Raw genomic sequence first — 18183 nt, forward strand, 5'->3', positions numbered from 1 at the left:
TTAATAGAAATTATTTATAATCAAAAACATTAAGTATTACATAAATGTAATCTTTTTTTTTTCTGACCCTATAACACCACACAATTCACAACACACACCAAATTCTTTTTTTTAAAATGTACCTCTAAAGTTAACATAATTAATTATCAATTAAAGAAATATAAGTAAATAAAAAACAAATTACGACAGCTACAAATTATTTTACCCCCCAAACGTTACCCCTAAAAAACGGAAACCCACACACAAAAAAAACAGTTACCAAAAATATTTGGGTATTGATTAATTAATAATAATAATCAACTGATTATAAATTAATTAAACATAAATAACTTTCCACCCTCTACCCCAATAAACACCACACCCCGCACCTAAAAATCATTACAAAATTTCCATAACTAACTTTACATTAATAAATTAATATCAATTAACAATTATTTAATTAATTTAAAATATATTACTTCCCACCCTTTACCACTATAAACCCCACAACTCACATCTAAAATTATTTACACAATTGCCATATTTGAATTTAAATTAATTAATTAGCATTAATTAACAAAGAATTGTTAATTAATTATAAATAAATTACTTCCCACCCTAGTCCCCTATAAACCCCATCAACCACTCCTAAAAAAATAACACAATAAACATAATTAATTACCAATTAATTAATTATTAATAATGAACAAGCAGCTAATAAATAATTAATTAATAATACATTAATTCCCACAACTAACACTATAAAATATACGTTAAATAATTATTAAGAAATGAAAAATATTAATAAATGCATCATAATCTTATTACTTCCCACCCTATTCCCCTATACACCCACAACCCGCGCCTAAAACAAATTACACAATTAACATAATTACCAATTAATTAATTAATCATTAACAACGAATTAATAAATAATTGATAATACATGAATTGTCACAATTAACACTATAAAATGTAATTTAAATAAATATTAATACATTTAAAAAAAATTATACATTTATTACAATTAAATTACTCCCTACCCTATTCCCCTATAAAACCACAACCAGCTCCTAAAAAATTGACACAGTTAACATAATTGCCAATTACTCAATAAATAATAATTAACAACCAATATATAATTAATTAATAATAAATGAATTCCTACAATTAACACTATAAAATCTATTTTTATTAAATACTAATACATAAAAAATATTAATTAATTTATTATAATTAAATTACTACCCATCCTATTCCCCTATAAACCCACAACCCGCTACAGAACTAATAAACACAAAATGTAATTAAAATAAAATTAATAACTGCTAAAAATGTAATACATACATTAAAAACAAAAGCAATACCAAGGGACCGATTCCGATTTCGGCCGCAAAACGAACCGACCGACACGGACCCGGACCGAATGCCAACCGACACGGACCAGCGCCGTATGACCCGTGCAGTACGATGCAACGCGTGTGAATTACAACCGACACGTACGGAATACAAGCCGTATGACCGAGCCATAGGGTAAATAGTGATCCGGATGGAAAACCGACACGATTTTCACCGACCGACACAAACCCAGAATGAACCCGACCGACCCGTACCCGCGATGTATGATTAGCGCAGTACGATGCAATGCGTGTAAAACCAGACCGACTCGCACGGAGACCAAGCTGCACGACAGACACGCACAGACAACCGGGCACACAAGCAATAGAGACCGCCGCGACCGCCGCGTACCAAACACAGAAGACAGGCAGCGTGAACGAGGTGGAGAAGCCCGCACGAGACAACAGCAGCGTCCGTTTCCGTCATATGAACGTCTCCTTCATGCCTACAAAACACAAAGGAAAAAAGACAAAAAAAGCACCAAACAAGCAATGACAAAGCCAATAAATACCAAAGAAAAAAACATGGGACAAAGACACACCCACAACTCCAACTATATAAAGGACTACAATCACTACCATCATCCCTTGCAAACAGGAGACACAGCCAGCAGCAAACACCAGTACAGAGCAACCACAGACACACTCACAACTCACCCATCACACAACTAACACACCATCAGCACCTCATACAAAAGCACACACACATACACACAGCAAAACCAGCACCAACCCACCATCACTTGCACACTCACACACACATCACTCACCACCACCACCCATCACCATGCCTCCAAAGAAGAATCCAAAGTTCACAGATAGTGAGTTAGAAGTGCTGGTAGACGAGATCATCAGAGTAGAGCCACATTTGTTCGGTACATTGGTTCAAAGGACCCCCATCTCACAGAAAACCAAGATGTGGGCGAGGAATGTGGACAAGGTGAATGCACAAGCACCAGCAAGGCGAACAAAGGACGACATCCAGAACAGGTGGTATGACGTGCGCAGGAGGGTCAAGATACTCATCAAAAAAGATCACGCCCTGAGTCAGTGTACCGGCGGTGGCCCTCCTGCCAAACCAGTCTACTTCAGGACCTGGGAGGAGAAGGTGCATCTGCATTGTCCTGGGACTGTGGCAGGGATTCTGCAGGTTACATGAGCTTTGAAGTCATGGCCATATACCGCATACTGTGCAGTATGTCGGTCATTCCCCAGGGTTGTAAACAGTCCTTGTGTGATGTGTCTGTGCACCTTAGTTCATCCCAACATTCCTGTGTTTGTCATGGGTGCATGTGCAATGTCACCTGTCCATGTGGACTTCAGAGATACACATTGTTGCAGTTCAGGGAGTGTGGTGTTGAGGGTGGACTGATGTGAATGTTTGCATGGATGGTCCCATAGCTCCTGTTTGTCCATAGATAAGGGACCATGCTGAGTGATTTGTGTTTTGTGCATGTGTGATGTACGTTTGTGGCACAGGACACATGTCTGGGTTTCCCAGTTTGTACGACATCTGCCTTTGTCATCACAGTGGAGGTGTCATGCATGCTTGTGTCATCCCACTGTCTGGTCCCTGAGGGTAGTGGTGTTGTGTGTCAGTCTCTTGCTGTGTTAGTTGGTGTTCATTCCAGCTTGTGTCACATGTGTCTGTTGTGCTCCCTCTCATCTCCCAAAGCCTGATTGCCCACTGAGGGTGTCCCAATGATGGTTTACTTTTGTATGGCACTGTCTCCACATCTGTGTCACTGTGGTTCAGCCCCCTTCATGTGTTGTGTAGTTGCCTGGGGATACTGTGACACATACACACACATGTTGTGTCCGATGTGCAGTGTGAGTTTGCCTGTTTGTTTTTGTGCATCTGCACCAGTGCATTGGTATTGCTGTTGTGGGCCTTTGTCTGGATGCTGTTTCTGTGATTTTGCATGCAGTCCCTGTGAGTCATTTCACATCATTGTGCACATTCATCCTGGTTGTTGGGTGCCATTGCTGGCATGGAATGTGAGGTTGTGAGCTGACACCTATTGTCTACACATGTTGTTTTGATTGGTGTGTCTATTTTCGATTTGTGTGCATGCTTGGTGATGGTCACTTCTGCTGTTGTGTCATTGTACGCTGTATGCATTGTCAGCCCCCATGTGTGGTGCTTGTCTGCACATGGCCGAAAGTGTTATATTTTCACAGCACTGTTAATCTCACCACATCTCTGTGTGTATGGGACACAACCACTAGTTTGCCCCAGAAGTATTTGATGTGTTGGGAGCAGGGATCATACATGCTGTTTGTTATTTGCAGATTTGACCATGATGGCTCTTACCTTTTTGTCACTGTGATGAGGGGGGTTTGGTCCCCATCACCACAATGCTCCACATCTGCTGCATTTTGTGAGCCTCCACTTAACTTCTGTTCTACACAGTGAGGGGGTGTTCTTTTTACATTGCCACAGTGCTATGGTGATGCTTGCCTTGTGTATGTTACACTCATGTGTTGGTCACACATGTGCTGTTACTTACATTGTATGCTCGTAGCCATAATCACTGTTGTGGGCATTTGTCACAGACTACACACTGTTGTCATGATGTTATGGGGGATGTATTTTGCGGACATACCTGACGTTAGAGTATGCTGCATGTGTTGCGCATCACCCATGCTATGGCTGGGGGTGGCAGGGGTGATGGGCAACATAAGCCCTGTGAGTGGGGGTGGCAGGGGTGATGGGCAACAGGTCCCCTGTGAGTGGGGGTGGCAGGGGTGATGGGCAACATAAGCACTATGGGTGGGGGTGGCAGGGGTGATGGGCAACATAAGCCCTGTGATGGGGGTGGCAGGGGTGATGGGCAACAGGTCCCCTATGGCTGGGGGTGGCAGGGGTGCTGGGCAACAGGTCCCCTATGGCTGAGGGTGGCAGAGGTGCTGGGCAACAGATCCCCTATGGCTGGGGGTGGCAGGGGTGATGGGCATCATAAGCACTATGGGTGGGGGTGGCAGGGGTGGTGAGCAACATAAGGACTGTGAGTGAGGGTGGCAGGGGTGATGGGCAACATAAGCCCTGTGAGTGGGGGTGGCAGGGGTGATAGGCAACAGGTCTCCTGTGAGTGGGGTATCAGGGGTGATGGGCAACAGGTCCCCTGTGAGTGGGGGTGGCAGGGGTGATGGGCAACAGGTCCCCTATGCCTGGGGGTGGCAGGGGTGCTGGGCAACAGGTCCCCTATGGCTGGGGGTGGCAGGGCTGATGGGCAACAGCCCTGTGAGTGGGAGTGGTAGGGGTGATGGGCAACATAAGCCCTGTGAGTGGGGGTGGAAGGGGTGATTGGCAACAGGTCCCCCGTGAGTGGGGGGGGCAGGGTTGATGGGCAACATGAGGCCTATGGCTGGGAGTGGCAGGGGTGCTGGGCAACAGGTCCCCTATGGCTGGGGGTGGCAGGGGTGCTGGGCAACAGGTCCCCTATGGCTGGGGGTGGCAGGGGTGCTGGGCAACATAAGCCCTGTGAGTGGGGATGGCAAGGGTGATGGGCAACATAAGCACTATGGGTGGGGGTGGCAGGGGTGATGGGCAACATAAGCCCTGTGAGTGGGGGTGGCAGGGATGATGGGCAACATAAGCACTATGGTTGGGGGTGGCAGGGGTGATGGGCAACAGGTCCCCTATGGCTGGGGGTGGCAGGGGTGCTGGGCAACAGGTCCCCTATGGCTGGGGGTGGCAGGGGTGATGGGCAACATAAGCACTATGTGTGGGGGTGGCAGGGGTGATGGGCAACATAAGCCCTGTGAGTGGGGGTGGCAGGGGTGATGAGCAACAGGTCCCCTGTGAGTGGGGGGGGCAGGGGCGATGGACAACATGAGCCCTATGGTTGGTGTGGCAGGGGTGCTGGGCAACAGGTCCCCTATGGCTGGGGGTGGCAGGGGTGCTGGACAACAGGTCTCCTATGGCTTGGGGTGGCAGGGGTGATGGCCAACATAAGCACTATGGGTGGGGGTGGCAGGTGTGATGGGCAACATAAGCCCTGTGAGTTGAGGTGGCAGGAGTGATGGGCAACATAAGCCCTGTGAGTGGGGGTGGCAGGGGTGATGGGCAACATATACCCTGTGAGTGGGGGTGGCAGGGGTGATGGGCAACAGGTCCCCTGTGAGTGGGGGTGGCAGGGGTGATGGGCAACATAAGCACTATGGCTGGGGGTGGCAGGGGTGATGGGCAACAGATCCACTATGGGTGGGGGTGTTTGTGGTGCTGGCCATGCAACCCCTATGGTGGGCTGGTGTTAGTGGCCAAGATGTGGATCCCCTGTGTGTGTGTGCCATTTTGCGGGTACGTGCCATTTGTTTGTGTGGTAGGTGTCTGACCTACCGTCTGCGCCGTCGGCGTCGGTCCCTGATCCGGTCATGGATGTAGAGTACTGGTATGACCTGTACGATGGGATTCATGATGTGTTTGTGTCTTACACGCTGCTTGTTGCTCTGTCTCGTACCCGCTGCAAGCTGGTCCGTCTCGTAGCTGTGTATTGATTTGTGGCACGAATCGTAGCTGATATGCTTGTTTTCCGGATGCTGTGACGTCCTGTGCATGATGACCCGTCCAGCGCGTAGGATGTACGCATCGTACTTGTCATGCCGGAAACTGCTATGGATACTGCTTCCAGGCGACTCTGTTCATCTTTAGGAGTTACGCCTCGGATGGAGAATGGGGCTTGATTCACAGCCTACGTGACGGTCGTGTTTTTGGCAGTTATGCGCATCATACTTACTCGACTGAATGGACCAGCTCCGGGTACGTGTCGGTCGCACAGTAAGGCTATGGACAGCTGTCCAACCGGCCATCGGAATCGGCCCCCTATTCAAAAACTAGCCCACATACTTTTATAATACATACTAAAATACATAACACTAATTAAAACATTGATATTATAAACAACTATATTTTTGCAAACTATATTAATGACTTACTTTCAAGAACAATATTTCTTACCTCCAAGTCGATATTCTTGACCACGATATTTCCAGCTTGATATTAGTATATGTCGACATTTAAAACTCTAAGGGGGTCATTGGGATGGTGGTGACAGGGAAATTCCATCATGTATGTGGCGGTCCCACACACCAAATTAAGATGCGACCGCCTGCATGATGTTTGCATCTTGCCATTTAACATTACGGCGGGTGCTGCTGACTGCAGCACTCGCCGCGATGCCAAAAAGGCAGGATGTGCATTTTGCGGCACTACGTGGCAGGCATCACAATGTGCCTGCCACTTAGTGCTCTGAAATGAAGGGTGGACCGTGGTTACCTCCAGTGCACCCACACCTCCCCCAAACACAAGGGGGGCCTGCAACGGAGCCCCGTAAAAACACCCCACCAGCTTTTCTATGGCAGTATCGCCGCCATGGAAAGGCCGGCTGCAGCCAGCATCCTAATTTGGTGCACAGTGCCTGTTAGGCACCGCCACCATTTTGGGCTATCTGGACGTCCACCAGGAAATCTGTATGATTCGTGCTGGGACCGTGGCGGACGCAAAGACTGCCTGCCACAGTCCCAGTGCGATTCCATCCGCCATCGTAAGGTGGCAGGGGGAAAATCGCGGTCCAATTGTGGAAGGAACGCCACTGCATGCCTGGCGGTGACGGGCCTTCCGCCATCGTAATCGGCCCCTAAGTGCTAATGGTAGTCAGGTCCTAAATGCATCTGAGTCATTCTCCATGCATATGATTCCAGGAAAATATTAAGTAAGGTCAGACTTCTCACTTACTCATAACTTTAAAAGTCTACAAACGAATACATGTATTTTTCATTCTTTACATCTTGGCTTGTGAATATATATTGATCTTGTAACCAATATCGAGATTGTGGATCTTTACCTGATATGGGCTTATATACATACCAATGTAACACCCTTGAATCCAAACTACTTTAAAAATACAAGATAATGCATCCTACTAATTATAGGTTTCGTTTGGTGACTCCCAGTGTCTTTCAATGGACATTTTGGGGCCCCAATTTACAAACACTTTGTGCTGGGCCTGCATAACGTTTGTGTTCAATACATTTTTTTTTTTGTAAGGATAGGTACATGGAAGCAGTAACATGTCAATTGGAAAACTTGTTAACAATGCATGTGGTGCGTCTTGAGCAAGTTGGTAATAGCACTCACCCTCACAGGTGAAAAGCCACACTCAGCAAGTACTGAATACAATACAAAATGTTGTTTTGGTACAGCCAGTCGATGTGTGGAGGATGCATTGAACACTACGAGCTTTTTCCTAACTCGCTGTATTGTAGGTCTGATTTATGACTACTCCGTTGACTTTTGAAAACTCCGAAAGAGACTTCTGCCTTTTCTTGTTGTAACTACGAGATATATTTCCTGAATTCGCCTTATTAGAGTTTGCTTTCATTAGCACTCTTTTTAACCTCGGAAAGAGACTTCTGCCTTTCTAATTGAGATCGCCAGGCTTGGTTTTCTCGTGTATATTGTATCGATACAGAGATTTATATAAGAGCCTACTCGAGAGGCCCCTTTTTGTTTGTTTTTCAAAACTCGATTACTCTGATTCGAGTCAACTATTGAACAAGATTAGAGGGACTGATTGTATGAACAACTGTATGTCCTGGAGATTGTTTGACAGATTAAATCACCATAACGGACCGAAACGTCGACTGTTACATCCATTTCCCCAGCATTTGAGTTGTTTGAGGAATTGTTCTCTATTGTTTTAGATTCATTTTCCTCCCTATATACTTTTGGAATGGTTGTTCACACTTATGATTGGTACGCTCCTTCATGTACCATCCATCATGGTGTTTCATTGTCTTTAAATGTACCCCTCATATTTCTGTTACACATTAAAACTGTGTTCCCAGACAAAAATATATACCTGTGTTTTTCTAATCGCTCTGCTGAATATTCAGTTTACAAATAACCACATTGATGTTTACATTTTTCCAAAGTTCAGTCACCACTTGGGGCTCAACATTTTAGTAATAAGTGCATGTGACATGTGACTAATATCAGTGAACAAAATCCCTTGTAGGCCTCTTTACATTTGTTTTGGTATGGAAACATTATTGTACCATTTCCAAAACGGAATAGGTGGAGATGGAGAAAAGAAGGTGGAAAAGAAAGCACAGATATAGTAAACAAAGAGATGAGGAAGACAGAAAAAGCCCCAGGGAATGTAGCCTGTCACTTGCCTGCAGCCTCCAGTGACACCGGCGCTGCCTTGGATTTTCTGCCTGGGTTTCCCACTCACTGTTCTTCCCACCAGCAGAAACCCTGCCCACCCCAGGATCTACTTAATGCAGGTGACAGAGTGACTGCACTAGTAGGCACCTGGGTATCTATCTAGCCTGGCACTTGCCTGTGGCCTCTAGTTCCTACTTTTTCCAGCGTGAACCAGTGACATCACCACTGTCTGTGTTTTTCCACCTGGGTTTTCTTGCTCACCGTTTTTCCCATCAATATAAGCGTGATCCAGCCCAGTACCTGCTGAATGCAGACTGCAGCACGATCACTTAGTAGACACCTGGGCACCTAACCTGCCACTTGTCTGTGGCCTCTAGTTCCTTCTTGTTCCATCATGATCCAGTGACATCACCATGGACTGGGTTGTCCTGCCTTGGTTTTCCTGCTCACTTTTCTACCCGTCACAGACGTCCTGCCCAACCCAGGACAAACCTAAAGCAGGTGGCAAAGTGACTGCACAAGTAGGCACCTGGGCAGATAGCCTGCCACTTTCCTGTGGCCTCGAGTTCCTGCTTGCTCCAGCCTGATCCAGTGACACCGCCACTGCTGAGTTTTCCCACACAGGTTCTCCTACTCACAGTTCTTCCACCAACAGAAGCCCTGCCCACCCCAGAACCTACTTAATGCAGGCCGCAGCAGGACCGCACTAGTAGGCACCTGGGCACCTATTCTGCTACTTGCCTTTGGCCTCCAGTTCCTGCTTGTTCCAGTATCATCCAGTGTGTAGGAAAGTATGATCTGCTTCTTAATGTTACCCCCACTTTTTGCTTGATGTTACACTGTTTTTGACTAGTCTGACTAGAATCCTGCTAATCAGGACCCCAGTCTATCTGCTTTCTCCTTAAAATGTTATGCATCTACTTAGGTACACTCCAGATTGGATACTGGGGTACCCTTAAAAGTCCCTAATATATGGTATCCATGTACCCAGGGCATAGGTGGCCCAGAGGCTGACAATGGGCTGAAACATTTATTATGCCACCCATGAGAGGCCATGCAAAATGGAACTACAGTTCTAGCATTACAGCCTGTGTAAGATGGTGCATGCACCACTTACTTTAGATGTAGGTTTACTATATCTATAGGTCACTACACTTAAAACTTATAAGTCACCCCTATAGCAGGCCTTATAAGCCTTAAGGCAGGGTGCTGGATTCTATGTGAGAGGGTGCCCCTGCATGAGTAGAGCCACTCTGCAGCCTTCGGAGACCATTCTCCCAGGTTGTCTGTGACACAGCCAGATATATAGGTGGAGGTGCCTTATAACCTTGCGGTAAAACCTATCTCGAAAACGGCTGAAAAAAAAAATGTGTTTGGTATCAAACACCATGGAATCATACCTTCACACAGGTAACCGCTGTGGGAGGTTAGATTCCACCCTTCTGAAGCAAGCTTCTTGGGTCCCTGGTTGACCCAGACAGCACAAAATGGATGCTGCTGACCAGAGACACATTTCTACCCTACTGCTGCTGAGCCAAGCTTGAACAGAGGAAGGCAGCACAATAGGCATCCTGTCACAGGGAGGTGTGACCACCTCCCAGACAGGATTTAGTGTATTGGAGCTGGGTGGGTGCACTGCCAAAGTGCCTTAAAGTCTGCACAAGGGGCACATTTGGTGTCCCTGTGCATAGTCCAGCTAAAATCAGTTCTGGGAGCCGTTAGCTCCTGCTCTGGCATGACACTGGACAAAGGACATGGGTGTAGCCACCCCTCTGTCCGGACCCTCCCCTGGGAGGGTCCCCTGAATCTGTACAACCCTCTCTTGTGGATACAAAAGGGCTTACCTGTCTATAGGACCCTAGATTCAATGTGGACAAGATTCTGAAACAAGAAACCACTGACCTTCGACCGTCTGGACACTCTGGACTTTGCAGGACTTCAACTGGGCCCGACTTCATGTCCCTCCCTGTCCAAAGCATCATCTGTGCCAGTGCACCATACAGACTCCATGCAGGACCTGTGGAGCATCAAGGAAATCTTAAGTATCTCCCTTGGGGCAAAGGAGTCACCCCCTGCATTCACAGGCACCATAAGGCAACTGACCAGTCTGCTGATCCTGAGCTTCTGTGGAGCCCCAAGGCTCCAGCAACACAGGGCATGGGTTCCTATATTCCTTGTGGTCAAGCTGTCCTCTCACCAAGTCTGAGGCCAGTATCCCTTGTGGGGACCGCATACCCTGAACCCCTGTGCAATGCATACTTTTGCAATTACATATGCTTGTTGGCATTCCCCAACTTTGTGCATTGGGCTGTTAAGAGCCCTAGCCCCTGCACACATTTCTTACCAAGAAGTTTGGCCTCCTGGCACTCCGTGCCCTGCAAGCTGTTGTTTGGTGAAACTGCTAGGGGTCGCCTCGAAACTCCTGTGCCTTCAGCCTGTGGGTCCATTTGAAGCACAATCTTGATTTTCTTGGGCTCCCCTGGTTGCTCCAGGCCTGCCCTGTCTCCTCTTGCTGTGGTGAGTCCTCTGGTCCTTGCTGGGCCAGACCTTAAGCTTTCTTACCCTACTATGTGGGTTGGCATTGCCAAGGCTTGTTGGTGCTCCCGTCAGACACATACCCCTCAGCATTCGACATCCTTTGTGGGACAGCGCATATCCAGCTCCTGGTCATCCTTGACATCTCCTGGTCCCAGCAGTTGTAGAGTCAAGGTCTCCTTCTTCGCACCTAAAGCACCTGACATCGGTGGGCATTCGTCTACCGAGGCCCTGGTCACTCCTGAGTGACCCAGACTCTGTCCCCTCTGCTTTCAGGTTCCCTCCATCAAGAATACACCTGGGGATTTCAAGGACACTTTTATTCTTTCCGGCAGTGGCATTTCTTTGAATACTCCCATTGGGAACGACAGCGGTTTCCGACGCCACTTCAGACCTATGCACCCGGCTTCCCTGAGATAGGTAACTCTGGTACTTCAGTATCCACGGGTGGGGTGGCTCTCCAACCTTTTATGTTCCAAAGGGTTTCCTCGTAAACCACTGGGAAGGGTCCTTTAACTGCAGAATTGCAACCGCGACTCTCCCATTGAATTGTACGTAGCACCCATCCTCCGTGGGGTCCCTACTTACTCACCTTGGATGGTTCCTTGGGGTCCCAGCGATTCTACACGCTCTAGACATTGTCTTGACTAAAGTCGTGGTTCTTATACCACTATTTTAGTATATGGTTTGGTCTCCCCCGGGAGCCCACTATGTATTAGTGCTACTTACGATTGTTTATTTTCTACAGTATTGTGTGCTTTCCGTTTATCTGCGTGTAGCAGATACTGTGAGGTATTTAAGGTATAATAATAATAAATATATATTCTTAGAACTCCTTCGTTGTTCCCCTTTCATTTAACCAATACAATAAGGTTGTGTTCTGGTAAAACAAGCTGCTTAACATTCCTTCAAGACTAAACCTGAAGGCTGCTCTACACAGCTACCACTTGGATATCTTTCTAAGGTTCTATTTCACCTCTTAAATCACAATAAGGGTTGTTTGGTCTGGTGCAAGGTGCCCACTTTAATTAGTGGACATCATATACAAGGCCAACTTCTCACACAGTTACATTGCTGCTTCCTGGGTTTTCCCACTTTGTTTTCACCGTTCACCGTTTTACTTGTCAACAGAAGTCTCATCCACCCCAGTACCCACTTTATGCACGCTGCAGCATGATCGCACTAGTAGACATATGGCCACCTAGCCTGCCATTTGCCTGTGGCCACCAGCTCCTGCTTGTTCCAGCCATTATCTAGTGACACTATCGCAGCCTTGGTTTTCCCTCCCGGGTTTTCCAACTCACTGTTCTTCCCATCAACAGAAGCCCAGCCCACCCAGAATTTACTTCATTCAGGCTGCAGTGTGACCACCCAATGGATACATGCAGTGGTTGTGCCTCTGGCGATGCTGAAGGTGTGCCAGAGGCAAGCCCAACTGTGCCTGTCTGTTTCCGGACAGAGCTTAGTTCCACACCCTCTGGACATCTCCGCAGATACTCCATCACTGAGCTTCACACCCTCGACCATGGGTACTGCAGCAAACACTGCCACCACACTGACCTACACTCCACGGTACGACATTTCACCTGCACCCACTGCCACTTCACCTGCCACAGCACATATGCCCGCCCACTGACCTGTCTTACTTTAGAATTTGGGACCGCGTAGGAGGCACGGCCCTACCCCTGTCTATCTCGGTAATGGTGAACCGCGAATGGTTAATGCGGTATGTACGAGTGCTTTGTGTAACGCTTTAGCTATGGATGCACTGTGTATACGCTATTCCACATCACTACGTGGGTTCCATTTTGTATCGGTGGCCATCTTATGGTTGCCCTCACATAGACAATATAGCATGAAGCGAGTACGGGTCTTTCTGAGCACATGTGCCTTTCCTTGACTTCTCTGTGACCTGGGCAGCTTGGCTCCGCTGCCCCGGGTCAAACTGGTCTCACGAGTTCCCATCCTCTGGCCACCTGTGATTAGCATCAGGGCTTGACACACCATAAAGTCTTTTCATCCTACACAAGCCTCCAGCTAATCTCTTTCTCATCTGACTGTTCCTGCTTTATGGCTTGTTTCCCAAAACAGGAGATGCTCATGTTTATTGGGGCCTATCGATATCTGATGTGGGATCTGAGCCTTGCTGGGTAAATAATTACGGGCGTGTTTAACTGGAATGTGGGATGGTCATCATGACTCTGCTTTTTCGTTTGTAATGTATACCATTATATGACCATACCATAAACTTAAGAATGTATGCCTGAGGCAGGATATTTTGTATTTAAGGAAGAGCCCTGAGAACATACACGCTGTTGTACTTCTAGGATACCTGTAATTGGTCTGCAGCCAATAAATGAATCTTTGACTTCACCCAGAAGACTCTGTGTTTCTGTAGGTCTGGAACAGGGAGAACCCAGAAGTCATAGGGTGTGTGCCCCTGCACCGCTGGGTCTAAAATACCCAGTACTTCAGTTTGGCGCCCAACTCGGGGCGATTTCAGTGGTACCAGTCCAAGCCAGAGGTTCGTGAGGAGCTTCGTGTGGAAATTCCGGAGGAAGGCCGCCACTTCATCGACCCCTGCATGGCGACGGGGTCCGAAAGTCTTTTCTGCGAGGTTCTCCGCGTCCCAACGGCTACGGAGGACTGTTGCCCTGATTAATCGACCTGTTTTGGACCCTTGACGAATTTTGATAGAGCGAAACAATCGAGAGAGTCTTCTGGTGACGCCATCGCTCAGCAATATTCAGTTAAGTATAAGTGGAGCGTCTCCCATTTGTTTGGTATCCCTCGGGATCAGTTTGATTTGGAAATTTGGAGTTTGCAAACGCCAAAGCCAGAGGACTCGTGTTCATGAGACTATCGTAATCGATAATCCTTTGACGTTTGGATCTAGACTAGTGAGCGAAGATGCCTGGTTCCAGAATATTCGGTAGATTGTTTTGTTTGTGTTGTGGAAGAGATTTCCAGCTGGAGGAATCATGTCCGGTTCCTCCGGTTGGAACTCCAACTTATGAGCTCTATGTAAAACATGGCGTAGGTCCCATTGCATATAACGAGGTATGGATCCACTACACCAGAAAAGACGGTGTTTTAAAATGGCCCCAAAATGGTAGTTTCGATACCGATATTTTAGATAATTTGGAAATTAAATTGTTTAAAAAGAAAGCCCGGCCGGCGATGTTTGATTCTTTCCGCTTATGGCGGAAGGAAGCCAAACAGAAGGAAATTAAGCTAGCGAAAAAGAATAAGAGAGAGAAAAGTATGACGGTAATGCAAGCAGCTGTACGATTCAAGGATAATGAGGAGGAACAGATGAATGAGCAATTGCACAGACAGCATAAGTTAGGGATCGACAAATGTTACCCAGCTTTACCACACTCTAAGCAGAATAAGTCCGAAGAAAAGGAGAAAGATCCCCTGATGTCGCATTTGTTGAGTTCGCCACCCCCGTATGCTCAAAATGCCACGGCGCCTCCACAGCTTGTGAATATGCTACCTCCAGTTAATATACTGCAAGCCTTGCCGCTACCGCCAGCTGCTTCACAGCCGGCTCCTATTCCTATAGCGCAGCCCTCTCAAGGGCCGCCAGTTGTGTTTCCAACTGCCCCCGCGCTTCCTGCGCCTTTGTTTAATTTAGCAGCTGCCTCCCCTGACACTCTTCCTTGCACCACTCCAGTACCTGTTTCTACATCCTCTTTTCTCCCCTCTGTTTATCCCCCTGTTTTTGCCTCAACTTCTCCTTCAGCGCGACAGCGTTTAGCTAATGTGGTTACTACGTTAATGTCGCCTCTCTTTGAATCATCTGGTGCGACTCCTGGCTTACAGCGTAAGCAATTGCGCAGTCAATTGCCTAACCCCGATGAGAAAAAGGTAATAGATCGCATGGCGCGTAGATGGATTGTTTTCCCTTCACTATATGATGTGGAATCAGTTGTCAATGTTTTCCACCAATGGGATGCCCCAAAACAGAGGTATGTCTTTGAGAAAATGTGCGAAATTCTCTGTGAGGAATTGGATGATAGTGGTAAAGACCCAAGCCCGCAGGAGTTGTGTCGAGTGAGATTTCATTTTGGAACTGGCACCATTGTGGATCGCGATGTAGATAAAGCAGTTGCGGTTGTGTTATCCTTCAGAAATGATGATTGTCAACAGTCATTGTTTGAACCTGATGTCCCTGTGGGAAAAAGGGTAAAAGCACGCCAATATCCGATGCGTGAGGTTCCCCCAGTTTGGAGACCTGCTGATCCAAATGCTAATCCACCTGTCTTAGCGCATTTTCAGCGTATTTGGGTACATGTTCCATGGAAAAGATCTGAGGTGTTAGCACTTAAGCAGACATTGCCTGATCCCCGTAAAAACCCTACCGGTTATTATAAGGAGTTGTCACAAACTGCAGAATCCTGTGTAATGAATCTGGCTGACATAGATATGCTGTTTGGGAATGTGGTTCCACAGCCTTTGTGGGGATCCATTCGTAATACGGATCATGCTGCGGAACTAGGGGACACATGGGCTAACATCATCGCTGCTGACGCTAGACAGATTGGTGGCGCGAAACCAGAGCCTTTAATAGCAGAACTCCCTGGTAGAATCATCACGTATATGAAGACAATAATGCCCGCGATGCGCGTAAATTGGGATAAGCTATCTGCATGCAAGCAGAAGAAAGATGAGACAGTGTCAGACTTCTTTACCAGGTTTGAAGAAACGTTTATTGACCACAGTGGGCAAGATATGAGTACTGAGGGTGGCCAACGGTTATTTGTGGCTAAATTTGTGCAGAATTTACTTCCTGACGTGTGTAAAAAGTTAAAAGATTCAGAAAGTTCTTGGGCTGTTTCCTCTTCAGCGCAAATACTGGCTACAGCACAGTATTATGAAAACAGAGATAAAGACGAAAAAGATAGAACAGAAAAGAAAACGAAAGAACTAAAAACAAAGGTCCTTTTACAGCAGGCCTATCCGCCACGTGGAGGTCAGAATAATTACAGGCAACCCCAAGGTGTCTATCACCAACCCCAACAATTTCAGAACAATCAGCAAATGAATGGGTATTATCAACCACGTGTCCCTGTAGGTCCCAACCAATGTTCATACTGCAAAGAGGAAGGTCATTTCAAATATAGTTGCCCTAAATTGATGCAGCGTAATGGCAATATGTATGGCGCAAGAGGGAGGGGTGGTCAGCCCGCTCCTAGAGGCAGAGGGCGTGGAAATGTTCCCCAGAACGCGCGTCCTCTTCCGCCTCAAAATACCATCAATAGCTTTGATCAGCAAGCCAACGCGACTAGTAATACAGCTCAGTACTACAATAATGATTATTATGCAGTGGACGGCGATGCAGAAAATGATGATTACTAGGACAGCCATAGACAGAGAGAGGGAGTTGTTTCAGTGCCAGTAAATCAGAGCGGACCGTATGTTGAGGTGACCACAGCAAATGTAACGGAGCCCTTTCTGCTAGACACTGGTGCTGCAAAGAGTTCAATCATGCATTCAAAACTCCCTGGCGCACCTTTGTCCGGCGATATAAATGTTTCAGTAGGTTTTTCTGGCGCCCCAGTTAGAAACCCGATTTCTAGTCCCATGTCACTTTCTATTGGGCCTTGCGACCTGAAAGCACCCCTGATCCTAACAACAGGTTGTGGTGAAAATTTGTTAGGTTTAGATTTGTTAAAAAGATTGCATGCTACACTGTATTGTTCACCGTCAGGAGTACAACTTACATTAGGTAGGAAAGTGATTTCCCCGATGTACTTGTCTAAAGATACAATGCCGCCTGAATTGTCATCCCTTCCGGATGTCCTTTGGGCTACTGGTCCCAATGATGTGGGCCTCTTGGAGATACCGCCATACGTGGTAACTTTAAAGGCTAATGTCAGACTACCACGTATTCCCCAGTACAAGATCTCTAATGAAGGCCAGAAAGCATTGTTAGACATTGTCAGCGACTTGATTAATAAGGGTGTAATTGAAGAGACAAGAGGCAACGTTTGCAATAGTCCGATTTTGCCTGTCTTAAAACGAACGGACCCTTCACAGCCACCTGTTTACAGATTCGTGATTGATCTTAGAGAGGTTCATAAGATTGTTGTGCCGCAGTTTCCAGTTGTCCCTGATATAACTGCCTTATTAACGATGATTCCAGCCTCTGCTGCATGGTTTTCAGTGATAGATTTAAAGAATGCTTTCTTTAGCATCCCAATTGCAGAGGAGAGCAGAGACATTTTTGGCTTCAGTCTGGGAGGCCGAAGCTTCCGCTTCAAACGCGCTCCCCAGGGCTACTGTGAAAGTCCGTCAATATACAGTCAAGCTTTGAAAGCGCAGCTTGATGCACTTGTTTTACCTAGCGGCGCTATACTTATTCAGTACGTCGACGATTTACTGATCGCCGCGGATACTGAAAAGATTTGCAAAAACGCTACTTTGTCATTGTTGCGTCATTTGTCTGTCTTCCATCACAAAGTGTCTCTCTCAAAGCTGCAATATTGTCGACAAGAAGTGACCTACTTAGGTCATCTCTTGTCGAAGGAGGGAAGGAAGCTGACCCCAGAGAGAATTCAAGCCATTGCACAGTTGAGTGTGCCAAGAACACAGAGAGAAGTGCGTGCTTTCTTGGGCATTACCTCATACTGTAGGCACTGGATCCCAAATTTTTCCTTGTTGGCAAAACCTTTGTTAGCATTAACATGCAAAGACACACCGAATCCTATTCCATGGTCTGAGGAGTGCCAGAAAAGTTTTGTGGAATTGCGCAATGCATTATGTTCAGCTCCTGTGTTGGGTACCCCTGACTACAGCAAGCCTTTTACATTGTATGTTCACGAGAAAGATGGTTGTGCGTTATCAGTGTTAACACAGCCTTTTGGCGACAGACCGCGCCCATGCGCATATTTTTCATCTACCTTGGACCCTGTAGCGAGGGCATTGCCAAGCTGTCTGAGAGCGACAGCTGCTGCAGCTATGTCTATCCGACAATCTGCTGGTCTGGTAATGGACAACACATTGATCGTTATGGTTCCACATGCTGTAGACACATTATTAAACAGGACCAAGACACAACACCTGACTAGTGCGCGATTATCAGGCTATGAGCTC

The sequence above is a fragment of the Triturus cristatus genome, chromosome 11, assembly GCF_964204655.1.
Source record: "Triturus cristatus chromosome 11, aTriCri1.1, whole genome shotgun sequence".
In the NCBI taxonomy this organism is placed as follows: domain Eukaryota; kingdom Metazoa; phylum Chordata; class Amphibia; order Caudata; family Salamandridae; genus Triturus; species Triturus cristatus.